The 19,572-nt window shown below is 35.3% G+C and overlaps 1 protein-coding gene across 3 annotated transcripts in view; it reads left to right on the forward strand.

The window, feature by feature from the left end:
• Positions 1 to 19,572, forward strand: part of LOC138706464 (uncharacterized) — a 61,625-nt gene that overhangs the window by 10,063 nt on the left and 31,990 nt on the right. For all 3 annotated transcript variants that reach the window (XR_011334001.1, XM_069835793.1, XM_069835794.1), the window contains exons 5-7: positions 2,704 to 8,924; positions 9,384 to 9,492; positions 14,800 to 14,911. The gene's annotated coding sequence lies outside the window, so the exon portion shown is untranslated. The remainder of the gene's footprint in view (positions 1 to 2,703; positions 8,925 to 9,383; positions 9,493 to 14,799; positions 14,912 to 19,572) is intronic.

A 19,572-nucleotide genomic window follows, 5' to 3' on the forward strand; every position in this document is an offset into this window, starting at 1 on the left:
AATCGTTATTGCACTCTACCGACGACAATGACAATTTACTTGGAATATTGAGAACAATAATATACTCCTAATCTAAACTAATGTTCACAAAGCATTATTTACAAACAAAACTGTCAGTTCTCAGTTCACAGTTCGTTTGCCTTGGCTAGTTCTTCTAGCTCATTCACTCACGTTCACAGTATATCGAACCCAAGACTTCCAGAGACAGTCCACTGAACTTCGAACTCAGGTCCCCCAACTGCGGTCCACTGCACGTCGAACCCTTCTGCCGGACGCGTGTTCGACTCCCGAGGCAGCGAGAACTTTCCAGTGCGGTTACCACAGTATTTATTATGTCACATCCATATGTTTCACCTTTATGTTTTATCACGGATTGTTGGATTTGAAACTATTTTGTTTTATACATCGCTACTAGGAAAGCCAGCATCTCTTAATAATGATCAAATACACTGAAAATAAAATACCGGAGAAGATTGCTAAAATAAAAAATAAAAGGCAGGAATTATTAACGGAAAGGAAAGTTACTGAGTTGACAAGTAAATTCAATTTTGGCAAGTATGCATTTTCTAGATATTTGACTTGGTTAGAAACTACTTAGCTATATTTTTTATTTCTAAATTTAATAGTTTTGATGGTACGACAAAAGAATACTATGAAATAAAATTAAGAAATGAAGGCTTACCAACGAGAGAGAGCTTATATGAACTATATAAGTATTTCTGTAGCGAAAGAGATATGGGAAATACTAAAACAAGAGACGATTTAGATATGCTAGCTGCACATTGCAGATTGAAACATGAAGTACATCTTAGGAAGGTGAACAAATACTGATTGTAACAACATACTAGAATGAGTGAGTCTTGCAAAAAACTAAACGCAAGTGCAAGATAAAACAAAACTTTTTTTATATTAAATATTTAAATTGTAGAAATTGTATTTAAATAATAGTATATTTTCGTTTAAAATTATAAAGTGTGTAACGTAAGGGTTTAAAGATTACTTGTATGCACTTTGTCTGTGAACTATATTATAATAAATTTAATATCATAACATATTCACCGCTACCTGCTAGCATCAAAGACTGTCGCAATAAAATTAAATTCAAACGCAAACTTACTGGGCACTTGGTCAGTAATTGAGACTCGTTCAGACATGTTTTCTTCTAAATAGTTCTCTTAATCTATCACAAGATATTTCAATATCCGGTAACTTCATCACTGTACAATTTTGTTTTTCTAGGTTTAATTTGTAGGCCTATGTGTCTCAGTGCAACGTACAGCAGAGTCCGTATAGTCCAGTTTCTATCTGATACTTTTCCAACTCACTCCGGGCTAAAGCAAGGAGATGCACTGTCACCTTTACTTTTTAACTTCGCTCTAGAATATGCCATTAGGAAAGTTCAGGATAACAAACAGGGTTTGGAATTGAACGGGTTACATCAGCTTCTTGTCTATGCGGATGACGTGAATATGTTAGGAGAAAATCCACAAACGATTAGGGAAAACACGGAAATTTTACTTGAAGCAAGTAAAGAGATACGTTTGGAAGTAAATTCCGAAAAGACAAAGTATATGATTATGTCTCGTGATCATAATATTGTACGAAATGGAAATATAAAAACCGGAGATTTATCCTTCGAAGAGGTGGAAAAATTCAAATATCTTGGAGTAACAGTAACAAAAATAAATGACACTCGGAAGGGAATTAAACGCAGAATAAATATGGAAAATGCCTGTTATTATTCGGTTGAGAAGATTTTATCATCCAGTCTGCTGTCAAAAAATCTGAAAGTCAGAATTTATAAAACAGTTATATTATTACCGGTTGTTCTGTATGGTTGTGAAATTTGGATTCTTACTTTAAGATAGGAACAGAGATTAAGAGTATTTGAGAATAAGTTTCTTAGGAAAATATTTGGGGCTAAGAGGGATGAAGTTACAGGAGAATGGAGAAAGTTACACAACACAACTGCACGCATTGTATTCTTCACCTGACATAATTAGGAACATTAAATCCAGGCGTTTGAGATGGGCAGGACATGTAGCACATATGGGCGAATTCAGAAATTCATATAGAGTGTTAGTTGGGAGGCCGGATGAAAAAAGATCTTTGGGGAGTCCGAGACGTAGATGGGAGGATAATATTAAAATGGATTTGAGGGAGGTGGGATATGATGATAGAGACTAGATTAATCTTGTTCAGGATAGAGACCGTTGGCGGGCCTATGTGAGGGTGGCAGTGAACCTTCGGGTTCCTTAAAAGGCATTTGTAAGTAAGTAAGGTTTAATTTGTAATTCAGTAAATATAAAATATTCTTTCTCCTTCTATGATAAATTACCTAGCTTTCATTAGTCAGGTAATCTTTTCGTACTTTGAATTTCATTGCAATTGTAATTGTAAATTTAATACTAATTGTAATTTTATTCTTCATATTATAGTTGTAATCCCCTCGTAAAGGGGCAGAGAAGACCTGAGGGCCTTATCTCTACCAGATTAAATAAATAAATACTAAAATACTAAAATAATAATAATAATAATAATAATAATAATAATAAATTCTCTCATGCAAGGCCTGCGGTAATGGCGTCATCGTATTGATAGAAAATCTGACCAGATTTCTCAAATATCGAGCGCATTAACGTTTCACATTGAAATTACGGAAAAGTCTTGGAGACATTTTATTATCACTGTTTATTGTTTCAGAATACCGGATGTACCTGACGGAAGCGAACCTGGTAGACATCCATTACAATCCTTTCGTATGGACATAACTAAACCTGAAATACTGATCGTTACGGAGACAACTGAAGCTGTCGAAAAGAGAGAAGAAGGAAACCCGAGTGAAAGTTCCTCTGACATCCTGCAAGAAACACAGAATTGCGAACAGCAAATCTGGACTGAAGAGACAGTAGAGAACAGTTCTGATGATCAGTTGGAACAGAAAGCAACAGAGTGATAAATAACACTTGCTATCGTCACAAGGACTATGAAATGTTCCAAAAACTACGAGAATGCACAGAGAATAGCCTATATATTAGGCAATTTTTATGGCAATAGAAAGTGTGCAATGTTTCTGGTACTATTATTTTAAAACAAATTGTAAGGCTACTTAACAGAAAGCATTAGAACGAGGGTCTTCCCCATGACGGAATGAGGAAATAATTCTGAAAATTATTATTAGTAGTAATAGCAGTAACAGTAGCAGTACAGTAGAACCCCGATTATCCGTCACCCTATTAACCGATTGGCGGATTATCCGACTATCTTTCTCTAGCTCCTTTTATTGCAGAGAACAAATGAAGTGCTGTACGTTATGTTGGTACATATTTATTCTGCAGAGAGTTATTAATTACAAGCCTTTGCTCTTACATACTCGTAGTATGTAATAGGAATGCTTTCGTTACTGGCAACAGGAACAGTTACTTGTGGGAGGGGGTGTTTTTCCCCACAACTTGTAAAATAGTCACTGCAAGCTTTAAAAGAAATTACCCCAAGAACTTTCAACTCATGTACCATTCGGACCTTATCCTTACTATTCGAATGACCGTACTGTGTACTTCTATGCAAAATATCTTCCATGGGTGTCAAAAGAAAACGTGTTCTGCTAATTATCGAAAAAAATACAAATAGTTGAGAGGTTAGAGGAAGAAACTGTGGCTCATTTCGCATTAGAATACGAGATTGACGTTACTACTGTGCGCTATTTATTAAAAAAATACAAGAATAAAATTGTACAAAGTACGAGTACGTATATCTACAACACGAGACTTCTTCTTTTCCTATTTTTCTGCAGACAACCAATACCCTCGGTCCTTAAAACCCGTCATTGACAACGATACTTAAATCACTGAAGTTCTGATTCATTACCTAGCATGTTAAACATCATCACGGAGGAAATTACGAAATTGTAGTTTAATTTATGAAAATCTTTTATTTACGGATTATCCGATTTTTTTCGATAAACCGTTCAGTCCATCCCCTTCATTTCCACGGATAATAGAGGTTCTACTGTATTAACAGTCGTAGTAGCAGCACACCTCATCACCAAATTACCTGTCATACTTTATTTTACTTATACATACTATACCCCATCATCCTGCTACTTCTCACAATTTAAGGTCTCTATTTCACATGAATTCTTTATCGCAAAGTACGATGCATACATTTTATTTTTTAACGCTCACGTACAGGACCAAAGTCACCAGTACGTAGCTGCGCGCGATGCCATTCAAGGACATGCATAGTCGGTGATAAGATGGTAATTTGTTATTTTATTATTTGTAACATTGAGTTGAGTTTCAGAGCAGTATATCTTTTACATTGTGTGCTGTGTTGAGTTTCATTTCTCTGCTTGTGTCTGTTTTTTGAGTCACGGTTGAGAGATTTAATACAGAGTAAAGAATTTTCATTTGCGGTAACTTGGAAAAAAAAAAAAAAAAAAAAAAAAGACGAATCGTCAAACTCTGTGTCGTAGAGAATTTCAAGAAATTTTTCCTGTGATTGATTCACCTGAAAAAAACTACGGTTACACTATCGCCGCGAAAATAACTCACAAAGTTAGAGTTAACATGTGAATCAAAATGTGTTTAAACGCTACAACATCTACCTTGCAGCAAATGCGGGTCACTTCGGGCATAGTCTTTGAAAAGATAGGCAATTTTTTCATAACTTTCACAATTTCAAATTGTAAAGAAAACGTTTCGTTCTACGGTTTATTTCGCTTGTTCTAGACTTGTAACAGAGAAATCAGCAGAAAGATAAAATGTATGCACTGTATTAGGAGCTGCAAGAAAATAAACAGTTTTAAGAATAGATTAAAGGATAACCTTATCTAATAATCTTTTCTTTAGTGATCATTGATAATGATAATTTCTTTTCTTAGATTTTCCTCTTTATAATCCTAAATGTCCATTGTTTTCTTTGTAATTAATTTATAATTTCTAACATTATTTTTAAATTCAATATATTAATAGTTTATGTATATTTGTTTAAATTGTTATTCAGTTTGTTTTCGACTGTCTAATTCATAATTCATCGAAATTTACTGTTCAATTCATAACTCGTGTAGCTATATGTAATTTTTATGGAGCTGAATTGAAACTTGTTAACTTTATTCATATGTGTGTAGGCTATAATGGTTTAGTGGAATAGAAGACGACATGACGGCCTTAATTCTGCAAGCTAAAATAAATAATCACTACTATTATTATTATTATTATTATTATTATTATTATTATTATTATTATTATTATTATTAAAACCTTAATTAATTGTTATACGTCTGAAACCCGTTGAAAGACCTACTCACTCATCTGGGTTGGGGACAACTTGCCACAGAAAATTGGCCACAGAGGCAACTCGCCACATAATTGAAATTCGTATCAAAGACAATTAGCCACACATTAAAATTCTAGGCAATACTCAAATTCGGAACAATTTATAATATATTTCTATGGTAACACAAGACAAATCCAGAAGCTGTAAACTAATTCGGAACTATGGCGGAAGAAATTCGCTTCACAAAATCAGAAAGAGGCTCTGACATATTAAAATATCTTGGCTACATGTACACGAGAGAGAGAATAAGAATGGAGTTGTTTGGCGCTGTGACATGCGTGGTGGGTGTAATGAAACATTCACTTTATCAGAAGATGGAAGCAGTTTCTTCAAAGAACCGTATGAATACAAGAATCATTCTGCAGATTGGGGAAGGATTAAGGCAAAGGAATGTGTAGAGAACATGAAGGCAAGGGCCGTGATTTCCCGAGAACCAACGTCTGTCATTATTCAAAATGAGTTACAGCTTATTGCAAGCGAAGCCAATGTGAATCTACCGGAGAAACCATCTATTAAAAAACTGCGCCGTGCCAGGAAGCTGCATCTACCACCTGAACCAAGAAATTTTGACAAACTGAACGTTATAGCCGACAGATACACTAAGACCGTACAAGAAGAAAGGTAGTTGTATTTTGAACCGGAGGACAACGTGAAAGTTATCATATTTGCCACTAAGTCACATTTAAATAAATTGTTAAGGTCCCATTTTTGGGTAATGGACGAGACCTTTATGTTCGCTCCTTCAATCATGCTGCAACTTTACACTATACATGCCAATGTACAGGGGGAATGGATGCCTGTAGTAATGACGATGATGGAACGGAAAACCAGGGAGGCGTATGACACTCTCTTTCGAATATTGAAACGAGAAGTAGGGCGACATTTTGAAAATCAATTAAATCCAAGATTCATATCTATTGATTACGAAGTAAGTGTTATAAACGTAATCAAAAGTGAATTTGACGGAGTTAAAGTAGCTGGTTGTCTTATTCAATTAACCCAGTCTTTCTGGAGACAGCTTCAGACAGAAGGATTGGTGCAGCAATATAATGTTCACGAAAATTCAGAATTGAGGGCACAGTTCCACTCACTCGTCTCACTAGCTTTTGTTCCAGTAGAGGATGTCCATGAAGCATTTGACCAACTTCAGGAAATAGTGGAAGGTGATCTGATTCGGGTATTTGATTTCGTAGAAGATAACAACATTAAAGAGCGACGACGTGGACGAGGCAGACAACAGCCACTCTTTGCACCTGATACTTGGAACTGCTACGATCGTGTCATTGAAAATCTGCAAATAACTACTAATACATGCGAAGCTCGGCACAGGAGATTGAACCTATTAATGGGGAAAGCGCATCGTTCCTTGTTTCACGTGCTGGAGCAACTGCAGTTGGAAGTTCAAGAAGTGGACAGATGCTTACAGAGATTCTCTATTTGTGGCAAATTTTCTATCTGTGGCGAATTGTCCCTATTACCAATTTTCTGTGGCCAATTGTCCCAGTTACCAATTTTCTGTGGCCAATTGTCCGGAACTGCACTCATCGTTGGTCGAATTTAGAATATTCCTCTGGAGGTGATGGACTTTAAAGCAAGATAAAATCCTTACCGTAACTTCCCACGCGAAGGAAACAAAGCTGATGGTCGCGTATCTTAAATTTAAGCAATGTAGAATTACTCTGACCCCAACAGGGCCACCAAGCAAAAGTTGTTGGCTATCTTTCGCTGAAGTCGAAATTCGAAGGCAGCACAAAGGGTTCAAAACAGTGACTTGTATGCACGTGGGCTTCTTTCATCCCTCACCTCCAATCAATTCATCCATCCGTAATAAAAATAGGCAGGATTTTTCTTGTGATATAGGACGGTCAATACACAAAATAAATTATTATCAGTTCTTATTGTTTTCAAATAATAAACAATTTAGTATACGACAATCACATTTTATTTCTACTGGGAATCAGAGACAATCAGATTACATTTCTTATGGAAGTCGGAGAAAATCATATTTCATTTTCTTCTATAAATCTGATATAAACATATTTCATTTCTTCTGGGAATTAGAAACAATCAGATTTTATTTCTTCTGGGATTCAGAGACAATCCAATTTCCTATTTCTGAAAGGCAGAGACGATCATATTTCATTTCTTCTGTGAGTCAGAGATAATCAGATTTCATTTCTTCTGGAAAGCAGAGGATCTGATTTAATTTCTTATGGAAATCAGAGACAATCGTATTTAATTACTCCTGGAAGTCAGAAACAGTCACAGTCTATTTTCTAGAAGGCGGAAACATTCAGATTTAATTTATTCTGAAAATCAGAGACAATCGTTATGTCATTAATTCTGGACATCAAAGACAGTCGCAATTCATTTTCTGAGAGGCAGAAACAATTACATTTAATTTCTTCTGGGAATAAGAGACAATCGGATTTCGTTAGTTATGGACGACAGAGACAACAGTCACAATCTATTTTCTGAGAGTCAGAAACAATGAGATTTAATTCCTTTTGGTAATCAGAGACAATCGGATTTCATTACTTTTGAAAGTCAGAGCCAGTCATAATCTATTTCCTGGAAGGCAGAAATAATCAGATTAATTTATTGTCAAATCAAAGACAATCGTATTTTATCACTTCTGGAAGTCAGAGACAGTCAAAATCCATTTTCTGAGAGGCAGAAACAAACATATTTAATTTATTATGGGAATGAGAGACAATCGGATTTCTTTACACCTGGAATTCAGAGACAGTCACAATCTATTTTCTGAGAGCAGAAGCAATCAGATTTAACTTCTTCTGGGAATCAGAGACAATCGCATTTCTTTACTTCTGGAAGTCAGAGACACTCACAATCTATTTTCTGAGAGGCAGAAACAATCAGATTGGCTTTCTTCTGGGAAACAGAGATAATCGGATTTCTTTACTTTTGGAAGTCAGAGACAGTCACAATCCATTTTCTGTGAGGCAGAAACAATCAGATTTAATTTATTGTGGGTGTAAGAGATAATCCGATTTCATTTCTTCAGGGAATAAGAGACAATCAGACTTAATTTTCTCTGAGAATAAGAGGCAACCACATTTAATTTTTTTTGCGAATCAGAGATCACATTTTATTATTATAATTATTACTATTATTATTATTATTATTATTATTATTATTATTATTTAACAGCGAGACAGTGCTACTAGCCTTATAAAAAAACTTTATGCTTCAAAAACAGTTTTATGAACAGTAAGAAAATACAATAAACATTTGTAGGAATTAATATACTAATAAAATATTGTTACTTCTATCACGTCTATCCATCTAGATTCTAGATATTCTCCACCTAAGTATGTACAACAGTGACTAAAGAATCAACGGGCAGATCTTACTTGGAGGAAAATGCTTCATAACTGCAGATGTATTTGTCATTGAAAGTGTTAACCTATGTGCGTGGTTTATCAAACCTTGGCGGGAAGCCAAGTTGAAGATCAGACAGAGATGTTAAACACTGTAAAACAAATACTCATCACTTTTTCGTGAGCAAGCGGACCAGAAACATCGACTTTTTCATCCTCTCTACTGCGCCAATTTTCATACAACAGGTATCATAAACTAGAAACTGTCTTACAGATTATGTAAATTTAAATTACAGGTTTCGTCAATTTGAACTTATCCACACTATCAACATACTCACTTTGAGTATAATGTTAAAAATAGCTTAGTAAGTAAACATGCAGGTATCCCTTAACGCTTACGGTGTATGGTGGCATGGAGGTAAAGCACACGTGCTTTCTTGATCTCGGCACAAAGACGTGGTATGGCCAGAACCAAGTTCCGGCCGACTTTTACCTCAGGATGGAACCTACAGTAAATTTGACAGCAGACTGTAGATACCTGGAGTCGGTCAGAAAGTTATAGTGACAAAAATTCTGCCACCACACGGAGGCGAATCCGGGACATTCCACTTCGCGGTCTATTCTGCAGGAAATGCGCCACTACGGTTCCAAGATTAGCGTGGTAACGTTTGAAAATCTAATTATATACTTTCTTAATCTATGCAGACTTGACGAAAAGATCGGACAGAGCTGTCTATATTGCACATCGACTCAAGCGACTGCAAGGTTCTTCACGTCACTCTACGCCAAGAACTTAGAAGTGCTTGCATTTCAGGTAAGTTCGATCTTACAATATACTGTATTCTCAGGTTTATGTAATATGTTGTATCAATATGCCACACATCACACAATAATTTCTCCATTAATGTCAAGATTCCCTATGATTGCTTTCTTACTGAAAGAATCGGCTTAAAATTTCTGTGGGCTGTTTCTTAAAGGGCTAATTTTACTAGTAAGGAGTTGACAAAGAAATCGGTGACAAGTGGCAACTGAAGTACAATTTGTTTCTTAAAATTTTTTAGAAGATGACCGTCAACTGTTGACAAATTCGAAAAAATAAAATAGATAGAGGATTAGTTCAACCTGTATTTCATTTAAATTTACATTCAATTGCAAATTATTACAGTACAAGCTTTTCCATTTTGATGAAATTAAACTCATCTTTCATTAAATTCGTGTGTATATTTTTTGCAACAGAATTAACAACCCTTTTTCTGTATATTCTTATTTCTCTCTTTGATTATGTACTGCAATTCTTCCTAAAAAGAGGACATACACCTATTAATGAAAAATTATTGAAATTTAGGACTTTTTTTCTAAGCAATTAATAGTTCTGTAGTCTTGAAATCTTATATGCCCAATATACACTATTTTTTTGCTATTGTATACTATTTTCAGATTTAATAACAATATTATTGTTATGGGTTATTAGAAATACAAAATGGCACCCATAAATTTTCTTTATTAAAATGTTTTCCATGAAAACTCTAACAGTTTTTGAGATGTTGCAGTAAAATTTTTCATGCTAATTTAATTGTGAATGAACATATCAAGAACTGCTGATTCAACACTTACGGTTACTTTTTAAATAATTCTGGCCTAAGAAAATTTAAGAGGTATGACTTTAAGATGGAAATTAAACTAAAGAAATATTTCTATTCAGGAAGTTTAAATAAAAACATTTTATGTAATACTGTTTATATGGCATTCAGGAATGATTGTATTTTTAATCGCTCAGAAATATCTTGATATTTGTGGAAATTACCATGGTAATGGCATTTCAACCTACAAATTCCTGCTACCATTTTGAATTACTAATTACTCGTAATGTTAATACTTACTTACTTATGGCTTTTAAAGTACATGGAGGTTCATTGCCGCCCTAACGTAGCCCGCCATCGATCCCTATCCTGGGCCACATTAATCCAGTTCCTACCATCATATCCCACCTCCCTCAAATTCATTTTAATATTATCCTGCCATCTACCGTCTTGGCCTCCCCAAAGGTCTTTTTTCCTCCGGTCCCTCAAGTAACACTGTATATGCATTTCTGGCTTCACCCATACGTACTACATGACCTGCCCATCTCAAACGTCTGGATTTAATGTTCCTAATTATGTCAGGTGAAGAATACAATGCGTGCTGTTCTGCGTTGTGTAACTTTCTCCATACTCTTGTACCTTCATTCCTCTTAGCCCCAAATATTTTCCTAAGTATCTTTTTCTCAAACACCCTTAGCCTCGGTTCCTCTCTCAAAGTGAGAGTTCCAGTTTCACAACCGTACACAACAATCGGTAATACCTATATCTATATATACTTGTAACATTCCACGTACCAAATGTCATAACCTTATTCCTTTGCAATGGTCGCGCCAGAGAATCAGTCCCATTCTTGTTAGAGCTTCGCCCAACTCCCAAGCTGGAGGACCACTCCTTATCGACTGTCCGCGACTGCTTATTCAATATATTCGCAGTTATCCTCCATATCTGAAGGCCGTCTCCTCTATCCGCAACACCCGTAATGCTCATAGTTTTATTAAATCCTTAAATAATATACAATTTCAGAAATAGCACACAGTGAGCATATAAAATTTCAAGGTTACGGATTTATTCATTGCTGAGAAAAGAAATTGAATTTCACCAATTTTTCAGGACTCAAAACTGTGTGTTACCCTTTCAGAATGATTGACCACAATTCTTGGGTAATATTTTTTCTTCACTGCTTCGAAAGTGTAGACTTTTAGAATGACTCTAATTTTGAGCACAAACATTGCAGTTGTCAAAATAACCCAATAGTTATAATCAAATGAACAAATAAATTGCTACAAGAAACAGAACCTCGATAGCACTGTAAAATTCACTCCAAAATTTTCTAGTTACTTCTCCCTTGCTACAAGTCACTTGTCTTCCTGCTTGGAAAACAATAAAAGATAACAAACTTAGTACTTTCCACTAGCTTTCCTTGTCACTATGCAAAGTACTTTTAAGAAGCAAGCCCCTGGTGGTATTCTTATTATGTAAATATAATACTTTGTATTAGAGTGTTAGTTATCAACAACGCAACAACCAGTAACTAAGCTGACTACATAGCAATGGAGGATGTCCTCTCCAACCGGATAACATGCCGCATAACTTCCGAAGGTAAACCACATCTGCGTCGTGCGTACAAGGAAATTTGGCGTGATATTCCTATATTATGTAGCCTACAGTATCTTTGTTTGTGTGGATTTCATAACGATGTCACTAGTACGAATTAAGGCAGTGTATTTCAGACTTGGAGGCACGCGGTGCGCTGTAAGTCCGTAAAGTCTCGAGTTCGGTTCCCGATAGGGTTATGGGTCTTCCCCACTATCTTATTCTTCCGGCCGCTGTCACTAAGCTCTAACACAGCGATCGTCAGGTTGTGCATTTGTGGCGTCGGAGCAAGGTCGGACTAGATGAGCATCTGAAGAGGAGCACAGAAGAGGAGCGGCAAGCTAGTACAGTTGTATAATGAGTGGTTCAGAGAAATTTGCTAAGTTCTGATTTTATTTATACGTGATATTATGTCTATACAGGCTATACCGTAAGTAATGCCTTTAATTTTACTGTGTTAATATCTGAAACATTTCAAACCAAGAAGTTAAATACAGTTTTTCTCGTTTTTGCATCCTTTTCGAGATAAAAATTATTTTATATCAAATATTTCATAGAATTTTTTGTGAAAGCCATTGATTAAATTCTCAATATGATTAGTCACTTTAAGAGAGCAGTGTATTATAATAATTAATACACAGTGGCAGCTCGTGACCATTATTGTTGGTAGGGCCAGACATTTCGCAAATCTTGCGGCAAGTTAAATAATACACCAATATGTTTTATATAACACATTTTGACATAATTTTAGTGTTGTTCATTAAATGTCCAGTAATTTGATCCGAATATATCTAGTATTGTAAAATTCCTTTTACAGAACGAAAACTACGTTTATTCGGATGAAATTTAGGGGAGAGTTGGGTAGTATCGGACATCGGGTAATATCGGACAGTGCGTTTCTTCCATCTACCACCATATGGTAGTACCTGAATAACATGGTTACGTTTCTGTATGCGACATCACAGAAACGTAACCATGTAATTCAGGTACTATTATCTGGTGGTACATGAAAGAAACTCACAGTCTGATATTACCCGATGTCCGATACTACCCAACTCTCCCCTATACACATTTGAAGGACAAATTAAATTTTTTCAATCATTTATTATCATCTGGTTCGAATCCTGATGGGGGAAGAAATTTTCTCACCCACCAGTGCCCACCCAGCATCGTGATGCACTTGGGGAGATACGATAAATTGCGAAATCCGGTTATGTAAGCCAACTATAACATCTGGGGAGGGGATCATCGTGCAAACCACACGATACCTCCGTTCTAGTTGGATGATCGTCCACCTCTGCTTCGGTATGTATACGTGAAGCCAGCAAAACCGGCTGGTCGGTCATGGTCCTTCATGGGCTGTCGTTCCTAGGATTATTATTATTATTATTATCATCATTATCATTATCATTATCATTATCATTATCATTATCATTATCATCATTATCATTATCATTATCATTATTATTATTATTATTATTATTATTATTATTATTATTATTATTATTATTATTATTAGGACTGAAGCTGTCTTGTTTCATTTTCCTGCCCTTGCACTTCAAACCTATCAAGATTACATATTGCTATCTCCAATTTTTTTTCATTTTTCGGGCACTTTTAACTCTGAAATAAATTTCATCTGTGCATATTTTTTTTCTCTAGAAATCTAATTTCAGCAGATATTAAAACACCGAATTTTCGAAAAATCGATTTTTCCAATTCCTCGGATCTATCTATCTCCGGGTCTAACCATTCATATTATTTAGTCTTGGACTGAGATGAAAAAATAAAAATCCTAGTGAAATAATGAGATATTCCACATATCAGATTTTGTGACTTGTCCACTTTTTTCAATGGACCCCTTAATTATTTCAGATTATACCTATATTTTTAGGTCATTGACATTATAAACGAACATGCTGAGTATTTATAAATTATACAATTATAAAATTATTTTAATACCTACGTGAACGCTGTATGCATTATTAAACTATTATTACTGACTTAATTTCTAGCACGAACGAAACCCCGCACCAGCATGTTTATTTAACGACGCTCGCAACTGCAGAGGTTATATCAGCGTCGCCGCTGTGCCGGAATTTTGTCCCGCAGGAGTTCTTTTACATGCCAGTAAATCTACTGACATGAGCCTGTCGCATTTAAGCACACTTAAATGCCATCGACCTGGGCCGGTATCGAACCCGTAACTTCGAACACAGAAGGCCAGCGCTGTACCGACTACACTACCGAGGCCGACCAAATGTTGAATAGTAGTGAATAGCTGTCGGGATTTTTAAGTGTCAGATCCTGGATGGATTCATGCACTTACACTCACATTGGTCCATTGTGCACCTACAGGCGAACTGAGTGCCATTCGCGAATCCGATGTTCACAGGCGTGCCAACATGTCTCAACCCTGACAGAGCCAGGTTCCATCCCCTACTTGATAAACGTCAGGACTCGGAGTTCCAAGTCCGGTATCGAAGTCCCTTATCACCCCCAAGACTTCACTCCAGTCGGTTTTTAACTACTGCATATGAGAGATGAAATGGTAGCGTATTTTAGTGGAATGAAAGAGGGAAATAGGAGTACCCCGGCTACAATATCAACCATAAATTCTGCAGTGCCTGGGAAAAGTGACATAAGTCAGTTTCCACAAACCTTTTTTCATAATTTATTGACAACTTACACGGTTTATGTTTGGGTTTTTTCCGAGGTTTTTCCCAACCGTAAGGTGAATACCAGGTAATCTATGGCGAATTCTCGGACTCATCTCGCCAAATACCATCTCGCTATCACCAATCTCATCGACTCTAAATGACCTCGTAGTTGATACAGCGTCGTTAAATAACCAACTAAAAAATCACTGATGCCTGCCATTATAATTTTTACAAATCGTAAGATCATAAACATGCAAAGAATTCAATTATATTTGTTTCTTTTCACAGGCGTTGCTACACCTTAGGCTACAATAACAACACAGGATGGATGAAGACAAGGAAGGAGCAGATAATGAAGTTTTGGGTGAAGATAACAAAGACGAAGAGTATGAAATTTTCGGTAATTATGCAAGTCCTATTATTAACATAATTCGTGTCCCTTCATGTGGAGGATATTTAACAGTCGATATCGTACTGAATTAACGAAATTAAAACAAATAATTATCTTAGGAAGTCACTTTTCCAGACATTTTTCATCCAAACGTCTTTCCGAATGTACTACACATCACACTGTTCTTCCGTTGCTAGGAATATGTCATACTTACATCTGTTTCATTTCTACCGAGAAAGACGGGTTTGTAGGCTAAATAAATCCTACGCATATCATCCATCAGACGAGGAAGGTAACTTATTGAGTCCATTTAATACATCATTCAGAATGAACCGTAAGTACGGTCATTAATTTCAGGGGTTATTCTTTGAAGTATTTGAAACAAAAAAGTTTAATACAAATTTGCTCGTTTTTGCTTTCTTTTCGAGATAAAAACTGTTTCATATGAAACACTTGAACACTGTAAAATTTCTTTGCAGAATTTAAAATTTCATTTGTTCCGAATAAATTTTTGCACATTTAAAGGACAAAAACTAACATTCTTTCTATCATTTATTATTAGACAGTGGATGCGGGATGACTTACCGTTGAATGTAGGTGCACATTTACTATATGTTACATTTTTTTAATTCAGTCCATTGGCTCAACAGGTTTTAAACGTAAACAGACGACGTCGACATGCTACTGTATCTCCGTACAGTCAGAAGGAAAAGAAAAATAACGTACTGTAGTAGTGCAGCACATACCTTGCAACTTCAGTCCTCGTCATCATTGATGCAATTACCAGCGTTGCAGTAAACGACGATATATTCTCGTAAGTTGTCGAAACTGAATCGTCTTCGCCTATCGCTTAAACAGTTCTTGTATCGAGAGAATTTCTGAAGAAAAACTCTAAAATGGGGATCACTCAATTTCTTTAGAGGAATATTTGCACTGAGCATCATGTTGCACGTGCCGTTTAGATCCGCACAACTAGATGATGATGATGATGATGATGATGATGATGATGATGATGATGATGATGATGATGGTTCCTCAGATTTAATTTCAACGCATTTCCTGTGCGATGTACTGTTGCAATGTTTCTTTATATCCTTGAGTTGTTCTGGTTTTTATTTCAATTTTACATACATTACACACGATATTGTCTTCGTTAATACATAAAATGTCACTCTCATACTTCTTAATTGCAATTCGTATCTCTAAGCGAATTTAACGTTTTCACTTCGACATTATGAATGGATCAGCACTACACTATTCAACTCATACTAAATACTTGAGCAGGATATGCACACATTGCACTGCAATGTGGACCGGGGTTCCTTCGTTATGTAAGCTACTGTACTCGCCAGGTACACAAAAGACGAACGACGCGGCACGTGCCATATACTCCGATACGAAACAACTTCACTTTTCCTTAAGTCATCCCGCTTCCACTGTCTATTTATTATTATAATACACTGCTCTATTAAATTGACTTAGCTTACTGGGTATTATATCATGGCTTTCCCAAAATACGCTATGAAATGTTTAATATAAAACAACTTTTATCTCGAAAAGGAAACAAAAACGGGCAAAATTTTATTAAACGTTTTGTTTGAAATGTCTAACCCCCTCCCCCTCTCCGAAATTAATGACATTACTAACGGTTCATTCCGTATATTGCAGGTTATTCATGGACAGTTATACAACAGACCAACCAGCCAAATCACTTTTCAGTGATATTGAGGTATTTAGTTGAAGTTAATTATAAACTTACAGTGTCAATTTTTATTTTGTTAAATTTCAACTGACTCTGATCACAGAATAAAATAGTTTCAATATCAAAAGGGGTCATTGTTTACCAGTATAATGAATTTTATATAAATTCTTTAAGGCAAATGCGCTACTGAAATTTCTAAAATCCACAATTTTTTTTTAGCTAGAGAGTTGACATTTTTACTGAATACAGATATAAATATCATAATCACATCTTGTAAATTTCAATATTTTCTCATTAATACTTATAAAAAAATTAAACTTTTTTTTTCTTTGTAAAGATTATATTTCTAACAAAATTGTTATTTTTATCTATTTTTTCTTAAAGGTAACACTGCATATTGTGCAATGGAGCATTAGTAATGCCCTACTCTAATTTCTTCTTTTGTAAAAAAATATAATTTCTTCAATGTTCAAACAATAAAAAAATTATATTATGGTTTACGTAGAATTCTCTAGTAATAAAACTATGCTAAATATAGCCAATCTAATGCTCCATTTCACAACAGAGATATTAATGAATAGGTTCCGTATTCCAGCTACCTATAAACTGAAATGAGGTTGCCTCATTCGAAGCATACGCGACGTCACAGCGCAGGTACAGGTAAATTCATATACAGGGACATCATTTTATTTTTATTTCAATTTTTATTGTACCTGAGTTTTTGAATGTACTTCACTCACAACCCCTTCTACTAATGAAGTTCAACTGTCCTCCACACAGATCCAAGACCGCATATACAGTCATAGTAGCCTTACGGACATAGTAAACAGTATGTTCCAAAAATATGTTCGCGTTTTCCAGTGACGAAAGAGCTTTCAATATTCAATCATTTTCGCACAGGTCCATTTGCCTACGTCGTATCCCGGTTTCCCCCACCAGCTTTTATTCTCCAGCTAGTGGCTGGGCTGTCTTTTCTGAGAACATTAATTTCTGTTAGGAATTGGACGTCTACGTAATATTTTACGACTGTTTAAAATAACGTAAGTAAAAGGGCCTCGTTAAGTAATTAACTGTCACGTGATTTCCTCCGTTTCTACGACCCTACGACATAACCTCTTGGACGAACAGTAGATAATATGTCTGAGTAATTTTATCTTTTCGGATCGGGCAGAAGTGAAGATTGAATTTACAGTACGTAAGGTACTCTTTTATAGAGTAGGTACAGAATTATTTCAACATGAGTTACTAGTACGAAGAACGGAACTGGTAATTGGGATTAAGTACAATAGTCTTTAATGCGATAATATGCACATTAGAACTGAAGCCTGTATCGAAATGAATGGCCACCACGTTCAAAAATGTGTTTAAATATCCATATTATGATTATTTTTTTCAATTTCACTTCATTCTTTATATTGTACGCTGTAGACAGTATAATGAATACGTCCACATGGACAGCTCAGTTCGCGAGTAAAAACACTCATTGTTAATACTGTAATGTATTTTGATTAAACAAAAACCTAATGAAAATTATCAAACTCAAAAGAGCGATATTTCCTAGTTTACGTAAATGGATGAACTACTTTTCTTCACTACTATACCTAGTGAATGATTTGTTTGTAAATTACGCTAGTATCATCGAACTCCTGTCGTGGAAGGGGGTAGCAAACGGCGTTGATCCAGAGATATAGCCAGGTTAATATTAAAAATATTAGTAAAAATAAAATGATGTCCCTGTACAAAATAAAGTAGTTACCCATTCTCTGTCCTCTTCCTCTAGAAGTCTAGAAAGTCAAAACCGGGACGCAGTCATAGTGAGTAGTTTTATCGATCACTACTCTTACTAATCGTATTATTTAAATAACTATATCTTTGTGGTTGATTGAAGGTTCATTGCAGAGGTAAAATGTTTTGGGTAAGCGTTCAAACGTGTAATATTGCAGGACATAATTGAGAATATTTGAACTAGTATTTTCACTGTAAATATAGACAACATTGCATATAAAATATGTAAAATAAACGTAAAAGTGACGAAAACAGTGCACTGAAAGACACTGCAATACAAAAAGGCACAGAAAGTGTACTGAACGTAATATAAAAGAACCAATACCATCAAAATCTGAAAATTATCAAGATATTAACTCGACATTTAGCATGGATTTATGTAGCCTACCATGATGTTCAATACCAACATCCCAATTAATAAATTATATAATCTACATTTTAGGGAATTTATAGAAAATTACAAAAAAATAGTAGGTTTTCAGTGATAAGGGACATATTGAATTTCCTAATGAAACACGAAAAAATATTATACAATAGAAATATCTTGTACTACATCATGCACCAATAACGTCGTATGCTATTGAAAGAATTTCTTGCAATATAAAATCATTCCAAGTGACATCCATATATGTTCAAGTTCCGTAACTTAAGAATGTACGTTACTATTCATTGCAAAAATCACGACGAAAATGAACATCACAGCTGAAGCATGTGTTTACTAGTAAAGTTTCAGAATGTTGAGAGTTGACTGTACTCCACCAACACGCAGCGACGACCTGTTTGTTTATATCGTTATCAGTTGCATTACCTGTGTTCGGCGTACTATATACCCAATGTGTCTTTAACTTCAGTCTTTAGGTAGCTGGAATACGAAGCCTATTAATGAAAAAGTATGTCAAGTTTCATCATTCTAGCTTTAACCACTGAGAAATAAAATGAATGCTTATGGTTGAAAACGCAGAAAAACTCTTTTTGAGATAATAAAAATTTAAAGTTTATACATAACTCATACATCAACAAAACTTCTACTACTTATATAAACTTATAATTAAGATATTGAGATAAAACTGTCATGAAACCGTACATCTTTAGCGCGATATTAATTAAAAAAAACGATAAAATTTGTCAAACTTTCACTATTTTCAGTTGCGCATCGCCATAATACCGAACTGTGTGTTGGTCT

The sequence above is a fragment of the Periplaneta americana genome, chromosome 9, assembly GCF_040183065.1.
Source record: "Periplaneta americana isolate PAMFEO1 chromosome 9, P.americana_PAMFEO1_priV1, whole genome shotgun sequence".
Lineage (NCBI taxonomy): Eukaryota > Metazoa > Arthropoda > Insecta > Blattodea > Blattidae > Periplaneta > Periplaneta americana.